This window comes from Meleagris gallopavo, chromosome 2 (genome assembly GCF_000146605.3).
Source record: "Meleagris gallopavo isolate NT-WF06-2002-E0010 breed Aviagen turkey brand Nicholas breeding stock chromosome 2, Turkey_5.1, whole genome shotgun sequence".
Taxonomy (NCBI): domain Eukaryota; kingdom Metazoa; phylum Chordata; class Aves; order Galliformes; family Phasianidae; genus Meleagris; species Meleagris gallopavo.
This window is the reverse complement of record NC_015012.2, coordinates 26170911-26198854: the sequence shown is the minus strand read 5'-3', so window position 1 is coordinate 26198854 and position 27944 is coordinate 26170911. Positions and strand designations below refer to the sequence as shown.

The 27944-nt window shown below is 43.8% G+C and overlaps 2 long non-coding RNA genes across 2 annotated transcripts in view; one reads left to right on the top strand and one right to left on the bottom strand.

Annotated features, from left to right (window-relative positions):
- The first annotated feature begins 11177 nt into the window (after positions 1–11177).
- Positions 11178–25529, top strand: LOC109365935. Its single transcript, XR_004158836.1, has 3 exons — positions 11178–11422; positions 17679–17763; positions 25448–25529. It is a non-coding gene; the product is annotated as an uncharacterized LOC109365935 (long non-coding RNA).
- The window catches only part of LOC104909601, a 6457-nt gene continuing 3810 nt past the window's right edge, over positions 25298–27944 (bottom strand). Inside the window, exon 2 of the long non-coding RNA XR_002111827.2 lies at positions 25298–26294. This is a non-coding gene — a long non-coding RNA (uncharacterized LOC104909601). The remainder of the gene's footprint in view (positions 26295–27944) is intronic.

Sequence of the window (27944 nt, the reverse complement as noted above, 5' to 3'; positions counted from 1 at the left end):
TGTTCCTTTATTTCTAGGACAACATCAGTATGATGCCTGCACATTTTTGCCTCAAAATTCACAGCTAGGCTTCACCTAGAAGATACTTAAGTGAATTATTTACATTTTTCTTCTTGAAGATTCCTTCTGGTTGTACAATATAGGTTCTATTGACAAGTGTTTTTCTCAATCGATTTCTCTGTTATTTGATTTGATCCAAATGTCTGTGCTGAATGCACTTGGACAGATCATATCTCTTCAAGTAATTTTTGTGTTAAGAACTTTAAAACATATCTGTTTAACAAATGCCCAGCGAACACATTCTTTGATGCTCCTGTGTTACAGCAGTGTTGTGATATTTGTACAGAAAGGCATACTGCGAGCAGTTTGGACCTGAGGTGCAATTAGTAATGTGTGACACACAAGTCAGGAGCTCTGCTGTGAATTCCTTTACCAATCTGTTATGTGATCCTGAGGAAGTTGCATTGCCTGTCCGTTCCTGCCTCTTCCCCAGGTCTCATCTGCTGACAGAACTCTACTACGTTTCAAAGGAAACACGTTAATTAATATAGCATTGTAGGGTCCAAGACTGTAAATCTGTCACCTCGTCATAGAGATACCATTTCACTTGGGTTGGATAAGATAGATGAAGAAGAATTTGGTCTTCACCTGTTGGAGCGATACTTCTTGAGCCAGACTTTGAAAGATACTGCCTTCTGTATAAGCAAACTGCGGACATATATCCATTTCAAAGTATTTGTTCAACAATGTGCTTTTGAAAATCCAGCTCACTGTATGCAGGAATGGTGTTAAATGCGTCCTGTTTCAGAGCAACAAACACATTTGAGCTGACAATCACAAATTCCCACGAGAATATAAAACGTTCCATTTTAGAGGGAGAAAACCAAATCAACCACCACAAAACTCCCACATTCAATGCTGATACCACACAGTGTAGTATTTCTTAGTGGGCTACTGACCAGTTCTGCTTAGCAAGTTGAATTAAAAGTGCTGTTTGTTTATGCCTTCCATTTGTCTGCATGGTAGGAGGCAATAACAGTTTCATTTTGAGTGACTGCACCACATACCTCCGTGCTGCAAAGAAGCAATTGTTTTGAGTTGATAAATTTCTCTCAAAAAATTCTGCTTCTGAGTGCAACTTTAAAAATGCAGAAGTTTGCTTTTCCTCAAGTTTAATTATAGATGCCATTTATCTACCTTGATCTCCCCGGTGCCAGTCTTCCCTAATACCATATAAAAATTCTACTCAGTATCCATACACTGTGTATTTATACACTTACGTATAGATGTAAGCCTGAATACAAATACGCATTTTCCTTGTGTAAGCTGACCTGAAATATGGTCACCAGCTTACCTCTTTGTCAGCAGTCTGTGCATTGGAGGCAAAGGAATGATGGCTGTTCAGCTTTCCTTGTGAATCGTAGGTGGCATGCACTATGCAAGTCTATATCTAGATAATGCATGCAGACTCCACCAGAGAGCACAAAGAGCTACATCTTCAAAATGTATTTTACAGAGATGTCAGTGGGGAAGGAAGGATCTAAATCATTTACTAGCTCTGGAGTCAAATATATGGCAATTCTGCTATTTTTCATCAGTTCTGTTGTATTCACTTCCTTTTGGAAACATGTCCGTGCTGAACTTTCAGCTGCTCTGCTCTTCTATGGAACACTGCTGATTATCCTAATGAGGTCTCAGTGCACGGTTCCCACTTCAGTAGGCTCTGCCATGGCAGGCTGTATCTTCTGTCTTCCAATCAATGCTGTTCCACTAAGAAGAAAGAAATGCAATATTCTTAGGGAGGAGCAGAATGAGCATGGAGCAAGAATATGGATGCCTGAAATTCGGTCCACATTCTCCTTTTTGTGCAATCCAGTATGCCACACCTGGCCCAGCAGCTAACAGAGAAGAGGAAATCTCTTTGCAGCTTTCAGATCCCGTATTTAGAAATTAGCATCAAGTCCTATTTCTGTGCCAAGCAGCTCCTGACTAGCAGCAGAAGCCATCTCACTACTCCCACCTGTGAATCTCATATTATGAAACTAGGTACAGATTTCTTTAATGGTCTTTTTACATGCAAAAGCCGTCTGCTTTTTTGGTGTAGATTTTGGTAGGTCAAACATAATTTTTGCAGGTGGGATTTGGCCAACACACATAAGCTACTGTCCACAAAGCAGTGAAAGCCTTGGGGCCTTAAAATGGCCTTCAGATATTATCTATAAAGCTCTATTTTTGTCTCAGGTAAGCATGCATGCTGCTGCTGCCATTTAGCAGCACTGGTTAAGCACTGTCTCAGAATTTTACTGTTGCATCATCTCAACTCAGCTGCAGCTGCAGTTATATGAGAAGGGAAGCAAAGCTTCCTGTATGTTTTCTGCAGCTAATACGATACAAGCTTTACAAGGATAAAATAAACAGTGGGAGGGTCAGAAATAAGTATACTGCAAAGCTGCTATGTGTGTGCATTTTTATGGAAATCACCCACTACGCTGTAGCATATGTATGGCTGAGTAATAGCTTCTTCTGTGCTGATCTGGCCACGGCTCATCGTTTGCTGCACACTGATTCAGTGTTAAAGGCCAGACCCTGCTTCATTACACAGTGTCTTAACCTTGTTTTGCCCTTCTATCCAATGACAGCTGCTTTGTTTCCTTTCGCTAGCAGTCAAACATCACAAATTCCTTCTCTGTAAAGCCATTAAAAGAGAACCAACACCACCCCAAGTGGTTTCAGGACTAACTGATTTAGATGCTGGAGTCTGTTGCAGGGCCAAAAATAACTCCCCATTTCTTTCTCCTTCATTGGTGAAAGGAGAAGAGAAAGTGGCCAATGACAGAGACACAACTTCCCCGTAGGCATCAGAGACAAATCTATTTCATAGCAGGAAAAAAAAATAATGCTCTTGAAAAATGTTTCTTTGCTCAGGCCAATAGACACAGAACTGCTGCATGTAATTTTGCTGAACTGATGATATCACTTGAATGGCTCACGGACTACATAAAATGCACTACATAATTATATTTTTAAACACTGTCCCCAGCTGTGCTGATGCACACAAAAGCTGTGTTTACAATGGACTCTGCACATGTAATTATTTTGTGGCACTAGCTCCGCGCATTTCCTTGATGGATGCTCTATGGTGCATAAAATTGTAGCTTTTATCAAAGATTCTTGAATATATTCTTCGACTGTTTCAGCATTAAACACCCAGCTGTCCTCACATGGGTGCACAGGCCTGATTCTGGGAGGGGTAAGTCATAGCATCTGGGGAACACCTCTGTTCTGGGTGTAGCAGAGGGGGACGGCGGTCAGCTGGAAGCATGCTGAACAACAGAGCCTGCTGCTCCTCTCAGGGAGGTTTGCTGCACTGTTCCTTGGGATGTCCTGCACATCTTCATTCTGGCCCTGTTAATGCTGCAGCAACCCAACCCAGCCACTTTGCAGCACTGGGAGACGAGGTGGTGCCTTGTATCTGTGCAAGTGCAGGAGAGAAGGGGCTGCAGGCTGTGGGTGCAGAGTTAAACAGTGTGTGTTGCAGGGTAGCAGGCCCAAAGAGCAGCTTTGGTTTGTATTCTGTTCCGTTTGCATACAGAAAGTTCCCTTGGCTGTTCTCCATCCTGTTCTGGAATACCGAATGTTTCTCCATCTGAACGCAGTGGCTGATGTGTAGGACTCAGAAAAGAGGACACTGGGATATTTATCTTAGATCTGTTCCAGTACTCTTGAGTATTAATATCACTGTGAAAACCTAGCTGCTGGAAGGATCGGTACACATCACAGTCCAAGAGTTTTGCCTGCCAAGCAATAACGCTTGGTAATAAATAAAGACAAAAAGTAATAGTCCTGAGCATCGGTTTCAAAGTAACGGGATAGCAGCGTTGCTGGTAGTGACCTTTTTATTACTATTACTGTAGAGAACTGGCGGATTTTTCTTGTCAATAAGCAAGATGGCTTGGCACCATATCTCTCATCCCTTGGGCATGAGACTCCACAGAGGAAATGCTGATGTTGTCGTGAGCCAATTTTTAATAGCAGGTGTTTGGTTGGAACTCAGGCCTGCTTTGTGGCGACAGGGAGTGTGAGTCCTTCTGTTACCATTCCTTGCTCTTTTCAGCCCTGCTTTTGATCGTGGCAGCTGAGAGCCCAGGGGAAGTTGCGCTATGTAAAGTAATCATTGCTCAATAGTGAATGAGTTATTCCACAGCAAATGGCTGCTGGTACACCAAGTTTTCCACTCTCACATGAATACAGTCATCTCCCATCATGGAAACTGTGTGACTATGGATGCCCTTAGCCTTCCCCCTGTCTGGCATGTTAAGTTTACATACCAGCTTTGAGGCTGCTGGTGTGTTTTGCACCAACGGGTCAGGCGATGGAGGAAGAATCTCCGGAGTGGAAAAAATGTGGAACTGCACAAGTTTATTGTATGTTTGTTTGCATAGCCTGCCTTTCAGATAAATCACATCTCTCCAAGCACAGCAATTCTGGAAAAAGAGCCCTTGGATGACCCACTTGGAGTCTGAGACTCCAGAGATGCTACTTCAGAAAAGAAAGCAGAGGAAGTCACCAGAAAGGCACTAATTTGTGTTGTCTACGTGTGTGCATACGCTGCATCTGGATCACGAGCTGTTGTTATTTTGTTGGGGATACAGTGTGTTTTGTACTTATAGAGGGTGCATTTCTCACCCTGCATGCTTCTCACTAAAGCATAGCGTATTACTTTCTAAAGGGGTCATTTCCTACTGCTCCCTTTATCTTCCCCTAGAGAGCCCCACTGGAATCCATCAGTCACCTAGGCCAAAATATGTTTTTCAAATACGTGGTTATCTAATACAAATCAGTATAATTCCACTTGCTTTGATAAAGCTGTGACTTACGCCAGTGGAAGATTGAACTCCTTGGTATTTTATGTAACATAGATAAGTTCAAAAACTTGTGAGCAAAGAATATTTCTAGGTATAACATGTTTCTGCCATTACTCCACCATATTAGCTGCAGTTTCTTGCTGCAGATGCTTGTGCAAGGCTCATGTTTATCTTTAGGGAAGATGGAGATAGGAGTTGCCTGTCTTTTGCAAAATTCTGGTGCTGTGTACAAGCAGAAGTAAGAATTTAAGCAGAAGTTAAGACAAGTCTTGCAGCTCAGCAGGAAGAAAACAGATGCCTTTAGACTGCTGTTTGAACCTTGACCATTGCTCTTTTGTACCTCTGAGTCACCAGAGGCTTCTGTTTCCAAAAGCAAGATAATGCTTTGAAAAGCCAAAGTTCAGTGTAAATTATGTCATGACTACAGGAGCTGAGGTGTCATCTTTGCTGCGGCAAGTTCCTCTTGGAAATATCCGATAAAGCCTGGAAGAAAGTGGCACTGACTTTATACGTTTCTGGAGCACTGCAATTCCACTCCTGCCATACTACTAACTGAGGGAAGCGTTTCCTTTTTTTAATTCCACAAAGCCCTGTAACTGTATTATCTGAGCAGCTAAGCACTCAGATTACGTAAACTGAACATAATAGGATGTCTGTAAAACTTTGCTGCTCACAGTCTTGGAAATTTCTGCATTGCTATTTAATGGTGACTCAGCTGCAGATCTCCCAGATGATCTCAGAAGACATACGATGGGGTGGGACTTCTGTCCTTTGGGAGAGCAGAATGTGGCCCTCAACTATGGCCACGGCTGGGGCCTTGCTCTCCTGTGCACCCTCAGCTGCTCTGAGAGGTCTTGAGCTGCTGATCAGCAGATACTCACTGCCACACCTTCTGGTTCTGTCCTTCTAGGAATGTTTACCTTGTGTTTTCAAAGCAATCCACCTCCTGATTTGCACAGCAGGAGAATTTAACTGTTGTGCCAGATAGCAACCTCAAAGTGTACTTTTACAGTCTGTTTCTTCTAGAGGATATTTTTTGCCCTATAAGTGATGTTTAAGAATAATTTGACTAAGTACTATTTTTATGACATGTATAGCTTCATAGTGCATTACTAACCATATGGCCAAACACAGTGCCTGCAATTACATGGCAGGGTTTACAGCCTGGTAGGAATGAAAAACTTCTATTTCGAATGGCTGTGTATTGGGGGAAAAACATGAGTCTAATGGGAAGCAGCTGAAGGAACTGGGATTGTTTAATCTGGAGTAGAGGAGGCTCAGGGGAGATCTTATTGCCCTCTACAACTGTGAAAGGAGGTTGTGATGAGGTGGGTGTCGGCCTCTTCTCCCAGGTAATAGCGAGCGATAGGACAAGAGGGAACAGCTTCAAGTTGAGCCAGGGGAGTTTCAGTTGGGATATTAGGAAAATTTTTTTCTCAGAAAGAGTGGTCAAGCCTTGGAACAGGCTGTCCAGGGAGGTGGTGCAGTCACTGGTCTCGGAGGTGTTTAAGGAAAGGGAAGATGTTGTACTAAGGGACATAGTATAGTGGGCAATATTGGTGGAAGGAGAACAGCTGATGATCTTGGAAGTCTTTTCCAACTCTAATGATTCTGTGATTCTATGATTATACTTAAAAGTTACTACCTTGTGACCTTTCCTGGTTTTCTTGGTTTTCCCTTGATCTTGAATGAGGCTCATCATCATATCTTATCTAGATCTTATCTTGGCGGTGGTAAGAGCTCGTGAGGCTCGATGGCTCATGGAATGACTAGTGAGGGCTTTATGGTGAAATTTTTGTCTATGTCAACTGGGACTGAGGATTATCGCTGGCATTATTTGACAGTTTAGGGTAAGTAAGCCCAGCTTGCTGTAGAGATGCGTTTTCAGTGTAAAATCCACTGACTCAGTTTGTATCAGCTAGTGTTGGGGGGAAACCCCAAGCACTGATGCGACACAGTGACGAACAGTGCTCAGCCCTCACGTGGCCTCTCTGGATTAGAACAGGGCTATTCCAAGACCAGTAATGTTTCCATTACTTTCTGTTCTCCTCTTCTGCAGGCAAGCCATTCCAGCCAGATGCATGCACACTTTGGCATGTTCATGCAGAAACACAGACTCCAGTTCTCCCAGAAGCAGACCCAACTATTCACTTGGGACTGCATTACTAATTGAGGCGTAACAGCGGTTAGGTGGGCCTCGATGCAAATGTCACAGGGGGTTTCCTTGCATGTTTCCAGTGTATGACTGTACTGAAATATCCTCCTTTGGCTTACTTGGTCACTGTCCCTGGCATTTGCAATGTTTTGTGGGTAGTTTTGCTGTTCTTGTGACACTGGCAGCTCTTGTACAATCCCAAATAAGCAGTTGTTCACTTAAGTCAACGCAGGTTTACCCTACCATTTTGACTCACTAGCACACTGCAAAATTTACCTACTCCCTTATTCTGCCAACGATTACATCCTATTACCTGTAAAGCAATGTCCAACTTCCCCATTTCTGCCATAAAACATGATTTCCTGTAAGAAAGAACAAGCTCCACCTTCAGAGGGTTGCAAATGAAACAGGGTGTGCTCAGGGAATAGGAAGGGGACATTTGCTGGTTTTGCTCTTGGGAGCCAGGAGACGAAGTGGGGATCAGGGAAGTCAAGAGCTTTAGCCCTGGCTCTGGTATCGTTTACTGCATGGTCTTTTGTGAGCTCTTTCACGTCTCCACCTCATTCTGCCCAAGCCTAAAATGGAGCTCAAAATCGTCACTTTTCTAACACCTCCCCCCTCCCCACACACGGAAGGAGTTGTGATCAGGTTTAATGTTTATCTTGGAGGCTTTGAATGCTATCATCCATCCAGGGAATGTATGCAGGCATTCAGACCCCACAATGAGCTTTATAAAATCGTCAAGAAATAAAAAGGCATCTATATTAATCATAAATCAAGGATTGGAACAGAACACTTGGTTAACAAACCTGCAAAACGAGCTTTGTTTCATTGGCTTGAGCTGCTTTATAGTTCTGTTTGTGTATGTGGAAGCGATGTTCAGTATTTTTAAATGAGTCACAGGACTGGAAGAACAAAAATATTGGATGGTAACATATAGCAGCAAAACAATTACTCTTTTCATTCTGACAAGCACAATAACCAGAATAGCTAGTTAGAGCTGGAGGTCTGGGCACAGAGCTCCATTCGATCTACCAGAGATTTTCGATCTACTTACAAGACAGGGAAGCAGAACTGAAATGTTATAATGACAAAAGATAGCATTAGGTCAAACAATAAAATCAAGCATGCCATTGGGGTACGGGTATTTACAGGCAGGAAGCTCTCCCGATCAGTGCTGCATGCAGAATGCTCCCACAGCCAGCCTTGTCTAGCAGCTTTCTGTACCTTTATCCAGAGGAGACTCCTTTCCACCCTGCTTGCTGCATTGCACCACTGATTTAGTGAAGACATCATCCTCATAAGGATGCTCTTCTAACTCACCTCTGAAATCTGCTTGCTTTTCTCCTCTGACAATTAGGTTTAAATGTGCTGCAGCAAAGTACTCATCCTTAACAGTCATATGGCTTTTTAAGTGATAAACTGCATTAGCAAATTCCTTATTAGATAATCTATCAAATGAGGTCATATGTAATTTTAGCAGTCTCATCTTGATTTATAACACGATCGCAGCAAATTACGCATAGGAGAGCAGCGTGCTGGCTGTCACATTCAGGTGCTCTCACTGTGCTGGGACAGCGGTGCCCAGGCTGGCCGGCAGCTGGCAGCCCTCCCTGTTGCCACAGCGGGACCCAGCTGACTTGGAGCCCTGGGGCTCAGCCCTTCTTTTCATCTGGTCCGATGAGACATTGAGACAGGTGTCTAAACCCTTGCTCCAAACCTCCCAGCAGTAGTCCTTTGTGGTTTTTCCCTTAAATAGGGGCATCCAAAAAGCCAGCTGATGGGTGGGGTGCTTGCCTGCAGCCCTGCTGCCCGCCTGCCACAGTCCAAGTGATGGAATTCAGTGGGAAAGGGAGGGGGCTTCAGGGACAAACACTGCTTCAGAATGATACTGTGCTACTGCTGCAGAGCCTCTGTCCCCACAGTGGAATTGCTCCTGGGACCAGGAGGAGATGCAATTCCTATCCCCCAGCTGCAAACTTCTTCCGCAAACATTGTTTTATCCCTTGAGATTTATCTATAACTCCCGCAGGGGGAGCTGCGATAAATTATCTGGCCTCGCCCTTCTCTTCACGTGCTCTCACCTCACATTGGTATTTCCAGGGTCTGAGCTGTGCTGAGTGTCGAGAGTGTATGTCATCTGCATGTCTCAGAATAACTTATGTCTCTCCTTCTGTACTTATGGCCAAACTCTGCCCAGGAAGGACAAAGCAGGATGGAACAAGATTTATTCCGTGGCATTGTAGGTATCTGCCCCTAAGCTGTAAAATAAAAGCTGAATAAGATTCCTTATAAACATTTCCTTGGGCAATATCAAGCAGTAAAGACCTAACTACCACTGCAGGCAAACTTCTGGAAACTCTGCGTAGGCAGACCACTGCACTGCTTTTGGAAGAATATTCGTGGAGTGAGGGACTGGAGAAATCAAAGTAGTTCATTGAAAAGAGTAAGCAAAGGGAACGCTTGCTGTGGATGGCACTGCTGTTTTGCACACCCTAAGGTAATCATACCTAATCCCATTGAATGAATTTTTCATGCATAGGTATTTGTGAATGCATGTACATATGCATATCTGTTGTGATTAAAATCTGTTCTATCCTCCATTACCAAGCTGTGTATGGCAGATTGCAGCAGAGCCTGGGGATGGCAATTAAAGACCCAGATGAGGACCAGAACATCAGACATCCCTCTGGAGCCCATGTGCCTGAATTGCCGTTCCTCCCCACCCTAATATAAACAGTGGGGCAAGGGCTTTATTTCTCAGCTGCCACTGAGCAGCATCGGCTGACACCAGCACAGGGACCCCCAGAGCCCTGCCCAGACCCCAAGAAGGACCTGTCCTCTCTGCCCTGCTCCCTGCAGGCATGAGGGGCACAGCTCAATCTCCCTGCCTGGCAGAGCTGTGCCCACAGGCCCCCAGCAGCGAGCAGCCCGGGTTGGATGCTCGTGCTGCAGACCTGCCTCTGCAGAGGTGTTTGCAGCCATTGGCACGGGCGCTGCAGAGCCGTTGCCTGGCAGCACGCGCGTCCTCTTCCCCATGACGAGCACTGAGCATCGTCTCCATCGACCGGACCGCCTCCCAGGCTCCAGATCCCTGCCTAGGATAGAGAGCCAAAGGCAGCCTGCATGCAGGATACTGAGACCCTTGCGCTAAACCCCTCGGGTGAATGCATCCCACTGTGCTGAGCAATTCAGAAGAGATTAGCACTAGGAGAGCAAACCCTCTTAAAGAAACGTGTCTTATTTAGTGTGCATGAATATTTAGCTTTCTACAGAGCTATCAGAGGAAAATTGGTTGTGAAGCTAAGCCCCAGGTCTGCCTTCCTGTGCTTGGGTCTTTGGTTCCCAATGAGCACATGCTGATACGTTTCATGTGCCACAAGAAGGCAAATCACTGTGTCGGAGAGCACGGGGCTGCTCTGCGCCTCTGTGCCTCGTAAGCCGTGTGCAATGTGTTTATCTGCTCCCAGCTTGGCACTCAGCCTCTGAGGATGCCACAAATACAATTTGTGCACTGTAGTAACTCAGATGCTGAACATAACTATTGCAGGATCACAGGATTATGAATGTTAAAGCTGTAAAAATGGTGACCTTCAGAATAATCCATCTTTTTTAAAAGAAAGCAAGTCCTCGTGAGTCAGGCACACTACCCCCAGCAGCAGGTAGGAGCTGTCTTTTGGGGAGACGTGGAGGGTAGGAGGAACAGGAGGGTGCCTGATGCACATCAGTGTGCTGAGATGCAGGGTGGGTAAGGCAAGGGAGGGCCTGCAGCACTGTGGCAGCTTGGTGGGCATGCTATCTGCTTGTGCTGTACAGGGAGCTTGCAGCAGGAGCTGGACGTGCCCAGGGCTGAGGAGCGCTGTAGGGACATGGATTTACTCTGCTCTGGCTCTGAGAGAAGCTGGGCTGCAGCAGTCACGGCATGGCTGATGGCAGCAGGGAATTCTGGGTCAATCTGGTCCAACTCTTGCTCAAGCAGGGACATTAAAGGTTCAACCCACCTGTGGCAAGCTCCTTGCCGCCATAGCTGACCACTGCATTTCAAAGTAGAGTAGATATCTCTGAGCCTGGGTGCAGTTACTTGCAGAGATGTCATTTTATGAGGTTCCCTCATGATGAGCGCAAGGAGGGTGAAATCAGTGCAGCCAAATAATTGCTTTCTCATTCTTCTTTGAAACAGGCTTGAAGACTCAAGCTGCATGAGGGCAGGCAGGAGCAGCTCTCTTCTCACTGGCCATTTGCCATGACATGAGAATGAACATTGTGCAACCAGTGACCTACAGCTACAGCATCCCCACCTTGAGCAGCGGCAATGGCAGAGCAAGGCTGGGCAAACCAAGAGGAGCAGGGACCAGCTGCAGGGAGACGCAGCGAGGCAGCACGACAGTTCACCCATCTTCAGGTGAGAAGGGAAACTGGTGGTGGGAAGGGCACAAGAGGAGCAATGGCACGATGGGTATAGCTGCTGAGTCTGGAGGAGGGTGAGGAGGAAGGGCTGCTCTTGCATCGCCAGCCCCAGCTCTCGCACCAAACACTAGCATGAGCTGTCACTGCTGTGGAATGCAGCAGATGGCCAAATTGTTAGATTTTCCCTTGCAAGAGCAAAATGATATACTGTTTTTTACCATTCTTGCCTAGAGCTGAGTGCTAACTTCACATACTATGAAGATATACTGTACAAAGGCACTTTCTGCCAGAAATGTGCTCTAGTGATAATCAGGAGAAAACTGTGCTTAAAGTGACATTTAAAAAATAATTATTATGGCCCATTGCTGTTAGTCACACATCTCCAAAGCTGATCTAGCTAACAGAGCTTTCCAAAGCATTTTTGCTTGATATGTCATCTGGAAATTATGCCATCATGCTGTCACCGTGTCTTGCCTTGCAATCACCCGGACGCTGTATGTGCTCACACACACTATTTTTTTCCTCTTTTAGGGGGAAAGAAATTCTCTTTTTCTTTCTCTGTTTCTCATGCTGCTCTGACTGTGGTCATACTGCTTCTTGTCTCAGCCATTTGCCAGAGAGAAGAAGCCTTACTGCAGCAGAGCTGGCTATGAATGCCATGATCCCATCTCCCCTTGCTTGAGGCCTCAACTAGCAGCACTGCTTGGCCCTGAGGTGCCCCGCAGCAGCTGAAGGCTCTGCAAAACTCAGGTCTGTGTACAGATGCTGCAGAGCTCACCTGCGTCATACTAATATCAGGTGCTTGAAACTTTATATTGGAGGCACAGTGCTGTGAACAGCGAGTCATTGCAGCAGGTGTGCTTTGCCAGCTCCAGCTCTGAGCTGACGATAAGGGAGAGGGGGGAGGCTCTCCAGAGAGCCCTGACGGAGACTGAAGTGGGAGAGAAAACTCAGAGTTGATTATAAGTCTGCTTATTGATCCTTCTCAATGAATGCCAAGCCATGGCAAGGATCAACGTGGTCTGCAATCAAGTGAATGGTAGAGAATGATCATTTCCTTGTTGATGTCTTTTGCGTTCCACTGGTTATGTTTTTTAAGGATTGTTGTCTGCTTAGTATACGGTATACTCTCTTCCTGATAGTCCTTTAAAAGAGAAGCATATCTCTCTTCCTGATAGTCCTTTAAAACTTGGGCATGTTTTGTTTTCTTTATATGAAAAAGCTTCAGTGGGTCATCTGTAAGCTTTGTTTCCAAAGGTGTTAGGATGTCTTAAACCTTCATTATAGCCTGCCTTTCCTTGGCTGCCCATCTTCAGAACACTCCTGCCTGTGTCACAGCAGTTTATGCTGCAGCAGCTTGTCCTCTCTCCTCTCCTTACACTTTCTTCCATCACTTTGCTTGGAAGCTCCTGCTAAGTATTCCACAGCCGTGACACATTGGCCTACCAACATCTCATCTCCAGTGAAACCTCCAAATCTCCCCTCTGAGGCCCCTCATAATTTAATCTCTGAACTTGCTCCTCCCCCTTCTTTTCCTACCTCTGTTTCTCAGTCCTTCCTCTTTCCTGCTCGTTTTGTCTTGCTCTTGAATGGTTCAACGCTGCTTTCTTCTTCGTGCTCATCTGGCACCTGGGTCCATCTCCTATCTTCCATTTCCCAAACATTCCCTCTCCCATTCTGTCTAATCTACCCTGAATCCCCATCTTCTTCCCTGGCAAAACCAAACTTTCTCCAGCCAGGTAACAAGGGGAATCTTTTCTGTGCTGATGTGAGGGCACACTTTGAACATTTTTGAACTTATACTTAAACCTGTTCAAGGAATGTATGCAAGATGCAGGCTATTAGAATAAGTATGGGGTCTTGTTTTCTCTACTGCCTTACACTCTCATGTCATCACTGTCTACGTTCAAGTTGCTTTTAGCATCTTTACATTCCTGAACATAACAAACAATAGGGAACAGCTCCCATACAGCACAGGAAATATTGCAGCAAGTGTTTCACATCCATTTTTCATCTGTCATCAAATAGCTTTTATTCATGGCATAGCACAAGTGTCAGCCAACTGGCGAAGGCAGCCTGTATTAAAAATGCTGGGGATTATTCATGTCAACAGGCACAAGGGAGCTTTTCTTGGTTGGCGGACCTGCAGCAGCAGTGCTGTGAAAATGCAGCAGGTTCTCCAGAGTAATCTCAGATCTGAATAACTTCAGAAAGAGGCCAACAACTGATGATCATTTCCAAGCACAATTAAAAAAAAAATCTAGCACAATTAGATGAGAGGGTAGAGGTTTAGCTGTGGGTACACAGGAAAGCTTATATCAGAAGCACGTTATGTAGAAAGACTAAGGTGATATTTTTATAACAGTGCTTAGATTGAAGATGGTCTGCAGGCTGTGAGATGGTGCTGTCTTCTGGAGTTGGCTTCTGCTTATGTAATTATCAGGTAGACAGGGCCTCGGCCGCTCTGCAGACCTTGACTGCTTACACATATTGGGAATGTGATCTTCACTGGTCAAGTGATTTGTCTTTTATGGACAACGTATAATTTAGAAATTGATAACTCTTTCTCCTTTTTAATGACTCTTTTCTTTTTAAAAGCCCTGTTTCACTGAAAATATCTGTTACTGTATTTGTGAGATTATTACTAAGGAAAAGCAGAAGATCAAATGGACACAAACAATAAAACTGCTTACCTTAACACATGAGGTAATACAGGAAAATTACACAGATTTCACATATCTCAAGTTAGCTCCTAAGGGCAATTCCCCATTGATTATTTCAAGCCCGCTGTATTTGCAAAATCCACTATATCCTGCCACCTTGTTTTGCATCTTTGAATTGTTACTGTTGAAGCGTATGGCCTGCTTCTCTCCCTCCTCCATTATTTTGGACTTGTTTAATTCTCTAAACTGCTGATGCTATGTGCATATGTAATCAGGAGCAATGTAAGAGGAAAATAAAAAATAAGACCCATGCAGGTGATCACAAATGAAGTGACCTCATCTGATCTGACACAGATCTACATTCCATTTATGCTCTGGAAAATCTTGGATACTGTATTTTAGTAAAAGCCTCATTTCTGCACAAGCGCGTGATACAGAAGAAGCCCAACCAGCAAAACACAAAGATGTATCCCATGGTATCTCCATGACAACGTATAGATGCACATTCTGCTCCATACATCCATACGGGCAGACGGTTTGCTCACCCACTACAGAGCTGAAGGCAGGCCAAGGGCTGCTGCAGTGAAAGGTGCTGGGATTTAATGTGGAAACTGCAGCTCATCATTCACGCAGGATAAACCGGTGTCAAATGAAAGAACCTTCAGAGGGTGAGCTGTATACTTGAGCTCTGGTTGCTGAGCTGCTCAGTCCCACATCAGCATGGTGCTGGAGGGTGTCTGGTGGGCCCAGGGAGCCACGAGAAGGCCCTTCACAGGGCACTCTAAGGCTTCCTGGAGAGCTGTTGCTACGCCTCAGTGGCAGAGCTAGATAAGAACAGGAGGCAATTTGGGTTAATGAGTTATTATAGAGGTTGTTCCCTCCCTGCACATGCAGGATGGAGGGCGAACAATCCTGTGGAGGCAGAGGGTGCCATCACTGCTCCTCAGGGGCATGCAGGACACCAGACCAGCCAGCATCCTTGAGCAGTGACAGCCTCAGAAAATCCCCTCTCCTGGCTGCCTTCCTACCCTGCCCTTCCTCAGCCTTCTGCCCTCCCAGTGTGGCTGGTGTCCGGCTCCCTGAAGCAGCCAAAGCGCTGCAGTTTCACACCCAGCTGATGATGCAGGGCTCCTCCACCCAATCTGCCCCCAGTACAGCCCCAGCCTGGCTGCTACAGAGCCCGCAGTGCAGTCTGTGGAGCTGAACCGATGCCTGTAGCATTCCAGAGATATTTGCTGTAAGCAGGGCAGTGCATTCAGCTGCCCAACAAAGCAAGGCTGGCTTCTCCGTCCTTGTTTCTGATATCTGTGCTGGAACATGGAAAGTCACCTGCGCCTGTAAGCAAGGCACCTCAAGCAAGTTACCTCTGCTGCTCAGATTTCCTTTCTGAGACATGGAGATAACAATACTGGCCTTCTTTGCAGAGCACTTTCTTGTTAGTTATTATTTTACAAGGCATGCCACATAAAAGCTGGTTGTTATCTTTTGCTCAGCTGTAAAAAGTTCTCAGCCTAACAATGGGGCATGGCATGTTATCAGCCATAAAAAGTGTTACACTGATCTTTAGCATTTAAGAGTGGACCTTTGTTCTGCTTGGTTACTTATAACCTTTGCAGTGGTGTGGCTTAGTCTCTTTCTTCTTCTTTTTCCACACTCTGTGTATATATATGTATTGTGTACGTGTGGTTGACTTTTGCTTTTGTCAGGGTCAAAGATCACATGTTTTAGCCTAACATAAAATGTCAGCCAAGTGACCAGCCTGTGATCTGCCATTCAGCACATTTCCTCTGAAATAGAAGGAAAACTAGTTGGCCAACTGACAAGAAACACGAACAAGAAAACACAGAACCAAAAAGACTAAAAGGGTTATGATCCCTAAGAAATGATCTGCCTTTCCTTCAGCACATACTCTATGAACATGTCATGCTGACTGCCAGAACTTGTCCATACTTTGCAGATAGCTTGTCCTTTTTTTAAGCATGAAAGTGCGTATTTCTCTCTCGAAAGCCTCTAAAAAATATAATAAATTCTACTGTAGACCATGGACCAATGGAGACCTTTGTGCCCCCCAGCCTGGGCAGTATGACATAGGAATGACAGTGTTCAGTGGACAAGTTCATGGTAGATGGTGTCTGGGAAGGAAGGAGTCCAGGTTTAAGGAGCCATAAAGTAGGTTCCACCGTTTCCACAGTAATGTCTCATTAGGCATGTCAGGAATCCACAGAGGAAAAGCCATCACAGATGATGCTAGCTTATAGCCAGGATACCAGCATGAGCAGCAAAGTCAAGTCCCAATCTGCTGCCCATGGCCTAATACCATTCACTCAGAAAAACATCCAGCATCTGGTCACACCAGCAGGTTGTACAAAGTAATGGGGAGCCCCTGATGCTGGGCTGACCTATTCCTGGGCCCCAGCTTTAAGGAAACAGTAGTGGTGGGGCAGCCTTTGAAATGATGATGATTGAGTTCAGGGCTTTTCAGAAAGTACTCAGCATCATATCCAGAGGGCTGGTTCTGGATGAGAACAGAATAATTAACCATTCTTTAGTTGACATATAACAGAAATATTTGGTGCTCCCCAAGGCTTTTCAGGAATCTGAACCCAGCAGCAGGGTGGTTTGGCTAGAGGCTAGCATTCCCATTAAGGCAGAGATCAACCTGCATACAGCAATTCCTTGTGGGATAGAAGAGGGACAGAAACAAGACAGAGAGCCAGGAAGGCTAAGACCTACCTAGGGGAACCCCCAGTAGTGTGACCTCAAAGGCTGAGAATGGGATTTTGGGCACAGTCCTTCCCAAGCTAAAGACAATTGTAATTGCAAGTGAAACTCCCACTTTTTCTTTGACCTTTGTTTTGAATGTTCAAGGAAAAAAGGCTTTCTGCATTTTTTGTTAATCAAGGGTGTTCATTCAAAGAACTACCTGACTCCATCAGTCTTATCACCCAAAAGGGACCACCCCAAAATAACTCCTGCCCCAAGCTGATCTGGGCTGTGTAACTGATCTGGGCTGAAAAGAATAATGTTCTGTATACTTCTGAGGAAAAAGTTCTTACTATAGACTTTGGCAGTAAGTGCATGCAGGAGTTCAAGGCAGCAAAGATCTGGATAGGCTATTATTCTCCAATCAATTTAATTTTTAAGCCTTACTTAAATAATGCTAATTTTAAATGAGATATTCTCCTGATAATTTCTACAGTTGAAGGGATGTAAATTCACATTCATAATGAATGCTATTTTTTCATATTTGATTGCGGTAATCCAAATGATCCTATTTAATATCAAGGACAGAGCTGGTATCTATTTTTTGATAACTGCTTTGCATACCATACTCCATATGGTTAACATTTTCAAAGAACAGTTTTAGAGGACAGGACTCCTTGGTAGGACAGTCCTGGTAGCTAAATGGGCAGCTCCTGCAAACGGAATGCTAGGAGTCCACAGGGCTGAAAGTCCCAACATCCAGGTTCTTCGATGGCACAGCATTTTGCTCTAATATTCCTTTACTGCATTATTCTAATGTCAAGTATCACCTGATGAAACTTCAAAGAAGGTGATGTGCTAATTTTACCTCTCTCCTCTATTTAGCTTTCAACCTGTTGCCAGAGCTGGCAGGTGTTATCCTGGTTGCCAATTTTCCTGTCCAGGCAAAAATCTTCTTTAGACTTTCAAGGTATGTTTGGTTGGCTTTCCTTCCTCAGGATGGTAAACTTCAGAACCCAGTCTTTGCAGAATGAAAAACTTGGGTTCTCAGGACTGTACACATAGAAATCCTTGGAAAAGAGTATTGGAGGGTTTTTGACCGATACCGTTTTATGTAATAACAATTCTTTGAGGAAGTTAGCTTTTGTATGGTAAATACATGCATTGTAAGTCAATGAGAACATACAAGAAACATTAGTTGTTTATATGCCTAATATGAATAGCCATCATTATCAAAATTACGGAATAGGGAAGAAGAAAAAAAATATTTTAGACATAGCGGTAGTCAGCTGCTTATAATAGAAATATTTTTATTTATTCTACATGGTGATATGCCATTATTTCAGTTTAGCAGAGTTCCATGTCATATATGGTTTTCTTAAGGTTTATCAAAAGATCAAGAACCAGACTCGTAGAAAAGCAGCCAAGTTGAGTGTAGCGCTGCTGGGAAACAATACTTGGTGACATGTCCACGCATCATGAGCTAGAAGTCAGAGTGAGCCAGAAGTCACGTGGAATTACAGAGCAACACTATACCTAGTACTATTATTCAGATAGTATGCTGTCAACAGTTCATAGGTACTGAAAGAATTTTAGGACAGGCATAGTCAAATTTCCTGAGGATAAAACCAGGAGCCAAAAATTTCAACCCCAACGGGGACTTGCTTTGGACAAAATATCCAGTCTCATTTCATGCTGTCTGTAAAAGAGGACTAATATTTGTGTCTCCTGGGATGTTGTAAAATTAATTATTATTTTTTTAATGCATAAATTGCATTGAATGTGGAGAGGTGCATTTTTATACACAATAGCTTTGCAACTGCACTACATACAGGGTAGAGCAGACCCTGCCTCTTCTCAGCAGGGGACAGACAGCTTGGAACTCGGCAAGTACTCTATCCAGCTAGAACAAATACAATTTTGCAGTCCATTGATTTCCATTTACAATGCCAAGTTTTATTTGATTTATTTTTTTAATATCCGTGTGCCACAAGCCTTATTTTTTTTCCACCTTTTTAAATGAAGTACCATTGGCACGTGGTCCTCATTAGCCATTTTGGATAAGTTAAAATAAAGGATCAGAAGACAAACAAAACCTGACCATTTACGACATCTTTAATGATACAGCCCAAAATTTACTTCTATTTGTTTAACTCTAAGACATATGTGAGTGAATGTAGGATTTCTGAGCATACCAAGTGACTACATGCCTTCATGAACTACACAGGGAAGTCCCACACATATACAGTAAGGACAGATTAAACATCAGTACTCTAAGTGTAATTTAATGACTTAGGAAATAATGATAAAAAACACACTAAGCAAAGCTGTTTCTGGTAATATAAAGTAAGCATGATACGTAGGGGTAGCAAGGATAATTTCACCTACCAGTGATTAAATATGGGAAAACTTGCATTGCCACAGCTCACGGCTTGCACCGGCTAGCGTGTTTGGGTGGATGGGAGATTGGGCTGTCAGGCTGTCAACTTCCATGAGCCCCAGCTCCTCGGTGAAAGGGAGATGGCCATTTTCCCAACAATGTCTCCAGCTTCTTTCTTTACAGCCAGTCAAGTCCAATGACATCAAATATTAATCTGGCACACAACTTGGGCTGTCCAAATGCATTTTATAACCAACAGCATATCAAATTCTTGGGACCTGATGGCAATCACTCTTTTGTTGTCACACCCTTCAGTCACTTTAACCCAAATTCTCAAAGGAAAGATTGGTGCTTCAGAGGACTGATTACAGCAGAAGTGCTTCAAAACATGAAAGGAGGGAAGGCAGAGCTGCAACTCATCACAAAAGATCCTACCATAAAATCTAGAGAATGAACAAGAAGCCTTAGATGATCTCACAGCAAGAGGCTCTGTTGTTATTTTGTGCAGAGGCAGAATTTCTCTGCAAAGTCAGAATTTGGAGCATCTTGGCTCTGGTATTTGGGCTTGCAGCTCAGAGTTCTTTGTACAAGACTACAGCCAGTAGTCCTACCCTAAATTATTCAAAGGAACCCCGGAAATAAAATATAGGCTAAAGAACTCTTCTGAATAACTTGAACCAAAATCTGAAGCACATTAGCTGGAAGATTCAGAGAAACGGCATGAAGGAAATTTCTTTATAGTCTTGGAGGAAAATGTGTGAACTCAATTTAGTAATATACCTGGCACAGCTGAAGAAAGAGGAAGTATCTACACTGTACTGGTACCACCACTGACCTTATCATATGTGGAATCAGGTAAAAACTAGAAGAGGGTGTTAAGTGTTCAGAGGGGTTCTGTCCTGGAGGTGTTTTTTGTTTTTTTTTCTTACAGTGTGTTTCTGAATGGGGTGGAGTGGGAGAAAGGATCAGTGTGATTCCTTGCAGAGTCCTCATTAAATGATGCTGAGAGGGATAAGCTACCTCAGCTATGGAAAACTGAGCATTAAGGGTGGTTTCTTGAAGAGACCAGCCAGCATACTTACCAGCCCTCAGAAAGCTGGTAAGAGCTTTTGCATCAGAGTTTGAGCTGTTTATTTTTAAGAACAAACAGTTGACAAATAAAGAAAAAATAGACCCAGGCGTGTGGTTAAGTGAGTGTGACGTTGCACAGAAAGCTACTTCTTTGGCACTGGAGTGCAAAATCCAAATGCAGTGCTAAAGCTTAAAAGTAATTACTGTCTGGAAGGCCGGGTAATCTTGTGTCTGCTCCTGCACACAGGCCATCTTAGCAGCTGATTCCCTTTGAGGACAAGGGGAGAACGGGCACAGGGACAGTGACAAGCTTGAGAAGGACAGCCTCTCTCAAACCTTGGTATCTTCATCACAGAGGTTTGCAGTATAGTAGGCTATGCAGCAGTTGTTCCGCAATGGCGAGCTCTGGTCTAGTGCTGTCAGTCTCACACCCACTGCTCACGAACACCTACATTCCCTTTAAAAATAAAATCGTAACAGCTCTGAATACAAATGTGCGAAAGTTTTACTATTTAAAGGGATCTTCTGTATAAACTATGTCAAATGGAGCCCTTTCTAGAATGGCACCCAAGATGACTCTTTCTGCAGATGCTGATTTCTGCAGATGGGCTACTTTTTAGGTAAAAGCATCTCTGAAAGATGGGAAAGGAATGGAAACGGCACAAGTTTCCAACTGCAAAGTCCAATGGTAACCTGGAATAATTACAGCTTGAGGCCCCAGCAGGAGCAGAGCAGTGTGGACAAACACCACATGCCTCAGCAGCACAGCTCTTCCCACCAGCCCCCATTTTCAAAGAAACATGACTGTGAAATATGCCTCATTATTGAGGTGCAGGGATGAAGATGGTGGAGGCAGATAGCACAGGTAACACACTTGGTCTGCTCTGCCCCTCCAGAGGCTCCAAAGGCCCTCAGCTTTTCTGCTCTTTGGTTTGTATTAGCTAATTTTGTTTAGTGCATGCTCAGCCTCCTGAAGACGTTTGATGCCTTCCACTTAGGAATCACTGTTTTTCAGTAGCACAGGTTGCCAAGGGAGGCTGTAGAGTCTCCTTCCTTCAAGTTACTCAAAAGCCACTTGGATGTAGCACTTGGACACAGGACAGCCTGCTGTTTGAGCAGGGGTTGGACCAGAAGTTGCCTCCCACCTCAGCCAGGCTGTGATTCTGTACTTAAGGGGGAAAACTGGGTATTTGAAGAATGAATGCCTCCACACCTGAAATCCCCTTTGCCAGGTAAGCTGACAGTGCAAATGAAATATTTGCAAAGTCACAAGGCATTAAATATTTCTGCTCTGACTTGCACCAGTTCCCAGCTATTGTCAGCAGACCATTAGCTGCTTGCATCCTGGCTCCAGTGAGGTCATAGAATTCAAATTGATTTCAGTGGCAATAAAAATTAGTCTCCCAGACAGTGGTCAGGAGGAAGGAATTGGAGGGTAGTTTGCTGTCACTTAACTGTACAAGTTTAAGTTAAAGTCACTCATTTTGGGGGGCATAATGAAATTCTGAGTGTGAATATGTACACAGCAGAGAGGTGTGGCGTTTACGCCACTAAGAGATCCAGTATTAGTATCTTCTCTAAGTGATTTCCAAACTTCCTTGCAAACACAGATGACTGTTTTAGGACTGAGGGACATGGCTGCATATGGCTCATGGTGTCTCATCTATCTCACACCGTTTAGTGCTGATATTCTGTTTGTTTAATTACTCAACCAGAAAGAAGTACTAAATGGTGTTTCATAATTCTTTATTGCAATATATGCCTTCCAGTAATTACCTCGCTCATTCTCTGATAGTGTAAAGAAACCCTCCCCCCATATCTCCTACATGTAAGACAACACGCCCCTCTAGAAGTGGATTTTGTTCATTATTCTTTTTTCTTCTTTCCAGTTGCACTTAGACTGATCTCAAGAAGAATGTGCAAATCTCTGTGGATGTCCTTCCATGCACATTTGCATTTTTCTCTTGCTTTTACAGAAATACACACGGACTATATTGTTTTGAATTCCTATTCGGTTTTTATTTCTCTGTAATTTCCAGTTGTGACCACTTTCAGAATTCATTATTTTCAGGCGCCTTCCATCCCGCACACATATGAAATGAGATACATTTTTTTCCATTCTGGACCTAAATTATAAATTAATCAATAATCTAATTTTTTTTCTCTGAGGCTGCATGAGAAAATCTGCAATTCAGTCATGTCTGCTCTCCGGTGGTAATACAACTCTTAGATTTGTTATAATCACTAGCAGTAAATACAGTATTCATTTTAAGAGAATAATCCAATTGGCCTGTATTTCCTGATCTTTCTTTCTCATTCCTTTGTTATGATATGCATTCTGCCTCTTAATTGTTTCCATGTGAAATGGCTTCAATCTGAGCAGTTGCAATGAATAATGACCATTTCAAAATGTCAGCTTTTCGGTTACAGCAGATAACCACGGTCTGGTTCCTCTCTGCATGCAGTAGCACTCTTTAAGGACAAGTAATGTCTTCTGCAGTCTTGTTAAGTGAAAAACAGTAAAGAACAAACATCACAGGCAAAAGGCAGCTTAGTAAATGTCATTTCTGCCCTTTGCCAGTAATCTTGATCCCATTTTTTATTTCTACACAGCTGCAATATTTTCCTTTTCTTTCAGTATAGCTAAATAGTGTTAGGAACTAACTTAGCATCCCTTACATGGATTGTGTTAAAATGTCCTTTGATAAATAACTATGGTGTTCCTTTCATGTTTTCAGTTCTGAGGCTGCTTTACTGAAAGCCCCTTCATTGCTGCAGAAAGCTCTGCTGGTTTTGCTGCATTTCCCCTGCTTGGTGCAGGGCTGGATGCTCTGAACAGTGAGGTGTGAAGAAGCATCCTGGAAGGGAAGGAAGCTAAATATATTCTGCTTCAAGATTTCTTCCATTCCTCTTTCCACCCCCAGATCCCAGAGACAACAATGGCTTATGCAGGGTTTTATATATGCAGCAAATGCTGGGAGGAGGAAAATTCCCACAGATTAAGAGCTGTAGCCCAATACCACCACCTCCACCAGCCTGAAACGGTGCTGGGGTGGGTTTTGAGGGAGTGCTCTCTCATCATTGCTTTCACAGAGAGGTCCTACACAACTGCGTTTAGGAAAGGATCCCTTGCTGCTGGGAGATCCTCCCCTACTGCTTTGATACAGGCACCTAGATGAACTAGGGAGGGGATGAGGTTTCCTCTTGACTCCCTGTGCTTAGTGCTTTCTTTAGCTAGAAGGGACTTCCCTACCTGAGGATTATTTTCCCTCAAACAAACTTCATACTCTTCTCTATAAGCAACCTGTAAACTACCTGTAAACTTACAAGAGCTGAGTGTTGTGCACAGTCACTGGGAGGCCAGGGGCCTGAATACATGCTCTCAATCTTCCATGAGAGCACTGCCTTATTAGTGCTCAAGGAGCACAACTCCATATCAACACAAAAGAGCAAACAAGAGTTTCCTCTCATTTGCCCCATGGTTTTATGTTTATATAATTCTCCTAATTTCATTTGCAGAAGAACAGAAACAGATCCATAGTCTCTTGGTGGAGATGATTTTGCAGGGCTGTGATCCAAGCCAGAAGGCTGAGCAGGAGTCCACTTTCCATGCACAAACTACCACCGCAGAAATGATGTGCAAAATGGCTCTTTCTCACTCAAGGTTTTTAAGGATATTTGCAGACCTTGTACACAGTGGGATGGAGGCAGAAGTGACTGGGCAGCCCTCTGTTCTCTCCAAGTGGAAGCAGCCTAGCAGGCTGTTTTTATCTCCAGGTACACAAAAGGAAATTAAACAATTAGAACGGATAGCTTAGATCTTCAGAGGGGAAGAAATCACTATTGGTTTGACAGGTCTGTAAGTGAATTACTTATTTATGTAGCTCAATAGATTTAATATTAATCACAGATGAAAGACGCAAGTTAAACATGCTTTGCAAACATGCATGTTGACTTCTTATTTACCCGTGAGTGGCTCAGGCTAGCATTGCTGCCGGTACAGCCACAGATAGGGAAGGCCAGATAGCTGAAACGTGGAACAAGTGAAAGCAAACCAAGTTCTTTTAGAAGTTTTGATTGAATGCACTTTTGGAGCTGCTGTAAAAGATAAAACAAAAGAAGGAGCTAAAAACTATGGCTGGGATTCACTTTCTGCAAGCAATTGTACATCTGAGCTTTGGACAGCCCAGAGAAGCTGTGGATGCCCCATCCCTGGAGGTGTCAAGACCAGGTTGGATGGGACCCTGGGCAGCCCGAGCTGGTGGGGAGCAGCCCTGTCCACGGCAGGGGGTTAGAACTGGATAAGGTTTAGGATCCCTTCCAACCCAAGCCATTCTATGACTTGCACTAGTCCGGGGACGCTAGCCAAGTGAAACAAGTTGACCTCCCAACCCTATGGGGTTTCCTATTCCTGTCCACATCCACAGCTGTCATAGGTAAAAGCAGGCGGCAAGGGCTGTGGTTATAAACAGCACCTTTTCATTCTGTGCCTAATAGCTCGCCTTGGTGCAACTTAACAAGTCTGCAGTCTCTCATGTTGAGAGGAGTCAACTGAATTTTTAAAGCATTGTACACACAATGGACATCAGGTGGAAAAATGCTCTTGGAATCCACTGTCCCATGACTAGAACAGAGAAAAAGAAAAAAGCTCTAGTTAAAGTAAATCAGAAGATAAGAGCTTTGGAGCAAATTTTAGGCATAGTAAAGTCTCTCAGGAATATGTGTATACAGTCTTCAACTTAAAGAACCTAGATTTTTTTTTTCTGCTTTATGTCTTTATGTTTTTTCAGGCCTAGTCAATATTGTCAGCTAGGCAGCCAGAGGGTCTCTCCTAAGCAATCTGAAAGGTTGTAAAACCGTGCAAATACATACATAAATATATATACTGGGGGAAAACAAACAAACAAACAAACAAACAAAAAAAAACTGCTGTGGTTTCTGGATTCAAAATGCTGCATTTGGAACTAGAACTAAATGCTTATTTACATGAGAGAGCATGCTAGTTTTCATCTACTGAGAAAATAATGTGCATTAAACCCTATACAACTTACAGTCCACTGAATAAAACAGACTTTATTGGAAAGAAGGATCTGTGATGTAATGAACTACTTCTGTATTAAGCAAAATAACTCATTTTGAAGCTTACTGAAAGAGTAGCCATTTTGGTAATGATTTCTTTTTGTTGATTTTAAAACTCTTCCAGGACTTCTCCTGAAGGACATGCCGAACTAATATCCCAAGCAAGAGTGCAGGTGAAGGATCACCATGCCCTACAGAGAAGTGACAACACAACCACGGGTGGCAGGACCCCTCCCTTGGTCTTTGTGCCCCTCAGTGGTGGATGAAGGCTCCAGTGAGATGTCTGCAGCCTACAGAGGCCATGAGCCCAGAGCCCCTGCCTGTTGGCTCACCAAGCAAAGGCAACAGAGTCAAAATAGCGGAAGGCCTGTGCACGAAGGGGCCACGATACTGGCCTGGGTGAGCAGCTAGCACTAATTTGAGCAGCCCAAAGGTCATGACTATTTATGCAGATAAAAGGTCAGTGGCGAGCTGGCAGGTGACAGTGGGCTATCTTGGTACGCGCTCCACCCTGGGCACTGATGTCTGCATCTGGTTCACAGTTAGTTTGTCTTTCCACGTGGACTTTCAGGCCAGGCTCTAGCTGAAATAAAACACAATGGGGAAAGAAAAAAGCAAGTTGATGCTGCTGGGAGCCAGCAGCAGTTTTTGTGGCTTGGGCTCATCTGTAGCTAAATCAAGCCTTTGAACCATTATTTATAAAAGACAGCCAAATTTTGAACCATTTGCTCATTGTTTAGACAGCTCTTACATGGACAAACTCCTGTGAAAGCATGCATGATGACAGATAAAGGAATAACTGAATCAGGTGCTGGAGATATGCCTTGTTGAGAGCAGCATGTCCGTCCAGGAGCTCCAGCAGCAATGAGCATCTGCATGGCAGTTACCTGGGGAGAAGTCACCTCAGAAGGGCAGGACCTTACAGCATGGCGTGAATTGCCAGAGCAGGTTCAGGTTAGGTGAAACAACGTCTAGGTGGGAAAAAAAGGGAAGCAGATATACCATGTTTAGTCCAGTCAGATTCTATGCTATATTTGAAACTTTCATAGTCAATAAGTACAGTGCCGCATCCTTTGTTCTCATTAGAAAGCAAAAATGTTTTCAACCTTTGGTTCCAGGAGTTGTCTGTCTGCCTATACCAATTTTAAACAAAATCATTTAATGTTCTCCTGTAATTTGGTCCAATATAGCCTGGTCTCCAAGACGAAATATGCAAAATATTTTGTGACATTTCATTCCCCAAACAAAAGGTAATGGGAAAACATCATTATATTGATAGGTATTATATTGATATAGGTATTTGGCAGCATGCCCTAATTAAGGTTGTAGCAATAATTTTATTATAAGCACTGTTTTGCCTCCCTTGGTAATTTTTTAATAGGAGTTGGCTATTATTCTGTTATTTTCATTTGCTAATAAAGAAAAAAATGTTACAATGAAAGCCTCCTATGTAGAAAGCAACCAAAGCTAGCTGTCATCAGATTTGGAAAAGCATTTCTTTTTTTCTGTTTTCCCATCGGAATGGACAACCACTAAATTCTTCCCTGACTGCTGTCTTCCTAGGCCTGCCCCAATACCCGGGGAAGTTTAAGCAGTGACTTGAGCACCACCTGCTCGGATGTGTTTTGTCAAGGCCGATATCTCCATTATACCCTTTCTTCACTTCATATTAGGCAGACTTAGCTATAGGCAAACTGAAATGAATCTGCAGCAGTGGCATAGTCTGATTGGTGAAGCAGACTAATTTGTACGTGTTTTCCCACTGAAGATGGCAAAATTCCAGCCACTGAATGTTCACAGGTATTTTGCCCATTGTGTTCATCAAGCCAAAGAGTCTCCACAGGAGACGAAGATCTGACCCGATGTCTGCAGATATGCTGCACACAACCCAAGTGTGATGGCATACTGGGTGGCCATGCAGGACTTCCCTTCGATGAAGCCTTCTGGCCTCCCTGTGGAAATGCAGGAGACTCCTACAGACTTTCCCTCAGATGTCTTTGAAGGAAATTAAAATAAGTCTTTGAAGAAACTGGAGAAATCGGAATGCACCCAGCCATTTTCTGGATTTAATGCTACCTCTTGTTACTGTCTTCAGTCTCTGAAAAACAGAACTGTCCAGTATATAATAACTGTTTGATTACTAATTAGCACATTTCTGTTATCTTGGAGCAAACACATTTTTTATGCTTTCCTTCCTATTGAGTATTTCAGAAAACAAAACAGAAAAAGCAAAATCTAATTCATAATTGAGTGTTATGGGCCATCAATTCTTGTATCTCAAGAACATAGGCTGGAAAGGGGAGCGTCTACTGCTCCTGCCCAGGCTACCCTCCCACATTCTGCATCTCCGAGGAGAGACTGCTCCAGAAGTGTAAAGTGTAATGAAGACCCACAGCTATGTTTCCTTCATAGGAGTCTAAAAGATACTGTAGGCTTATGGGCAATGTTTCGTCAGAAGGCCTCATAAAATTGAAGCAGCTGTTTGGTTAATTGTTTGTTTTTAAAGAAGGAGGAGAGGAGAGGAGAGGAGAGGGGAGGAGAGGAGAGGAGAGGAGAGGAGAGGAGAGGAGAGGAGGAGGAGAGGAGAGGAGAGGAGAGGAGAGGAGAGGAGAGGAGAGGAG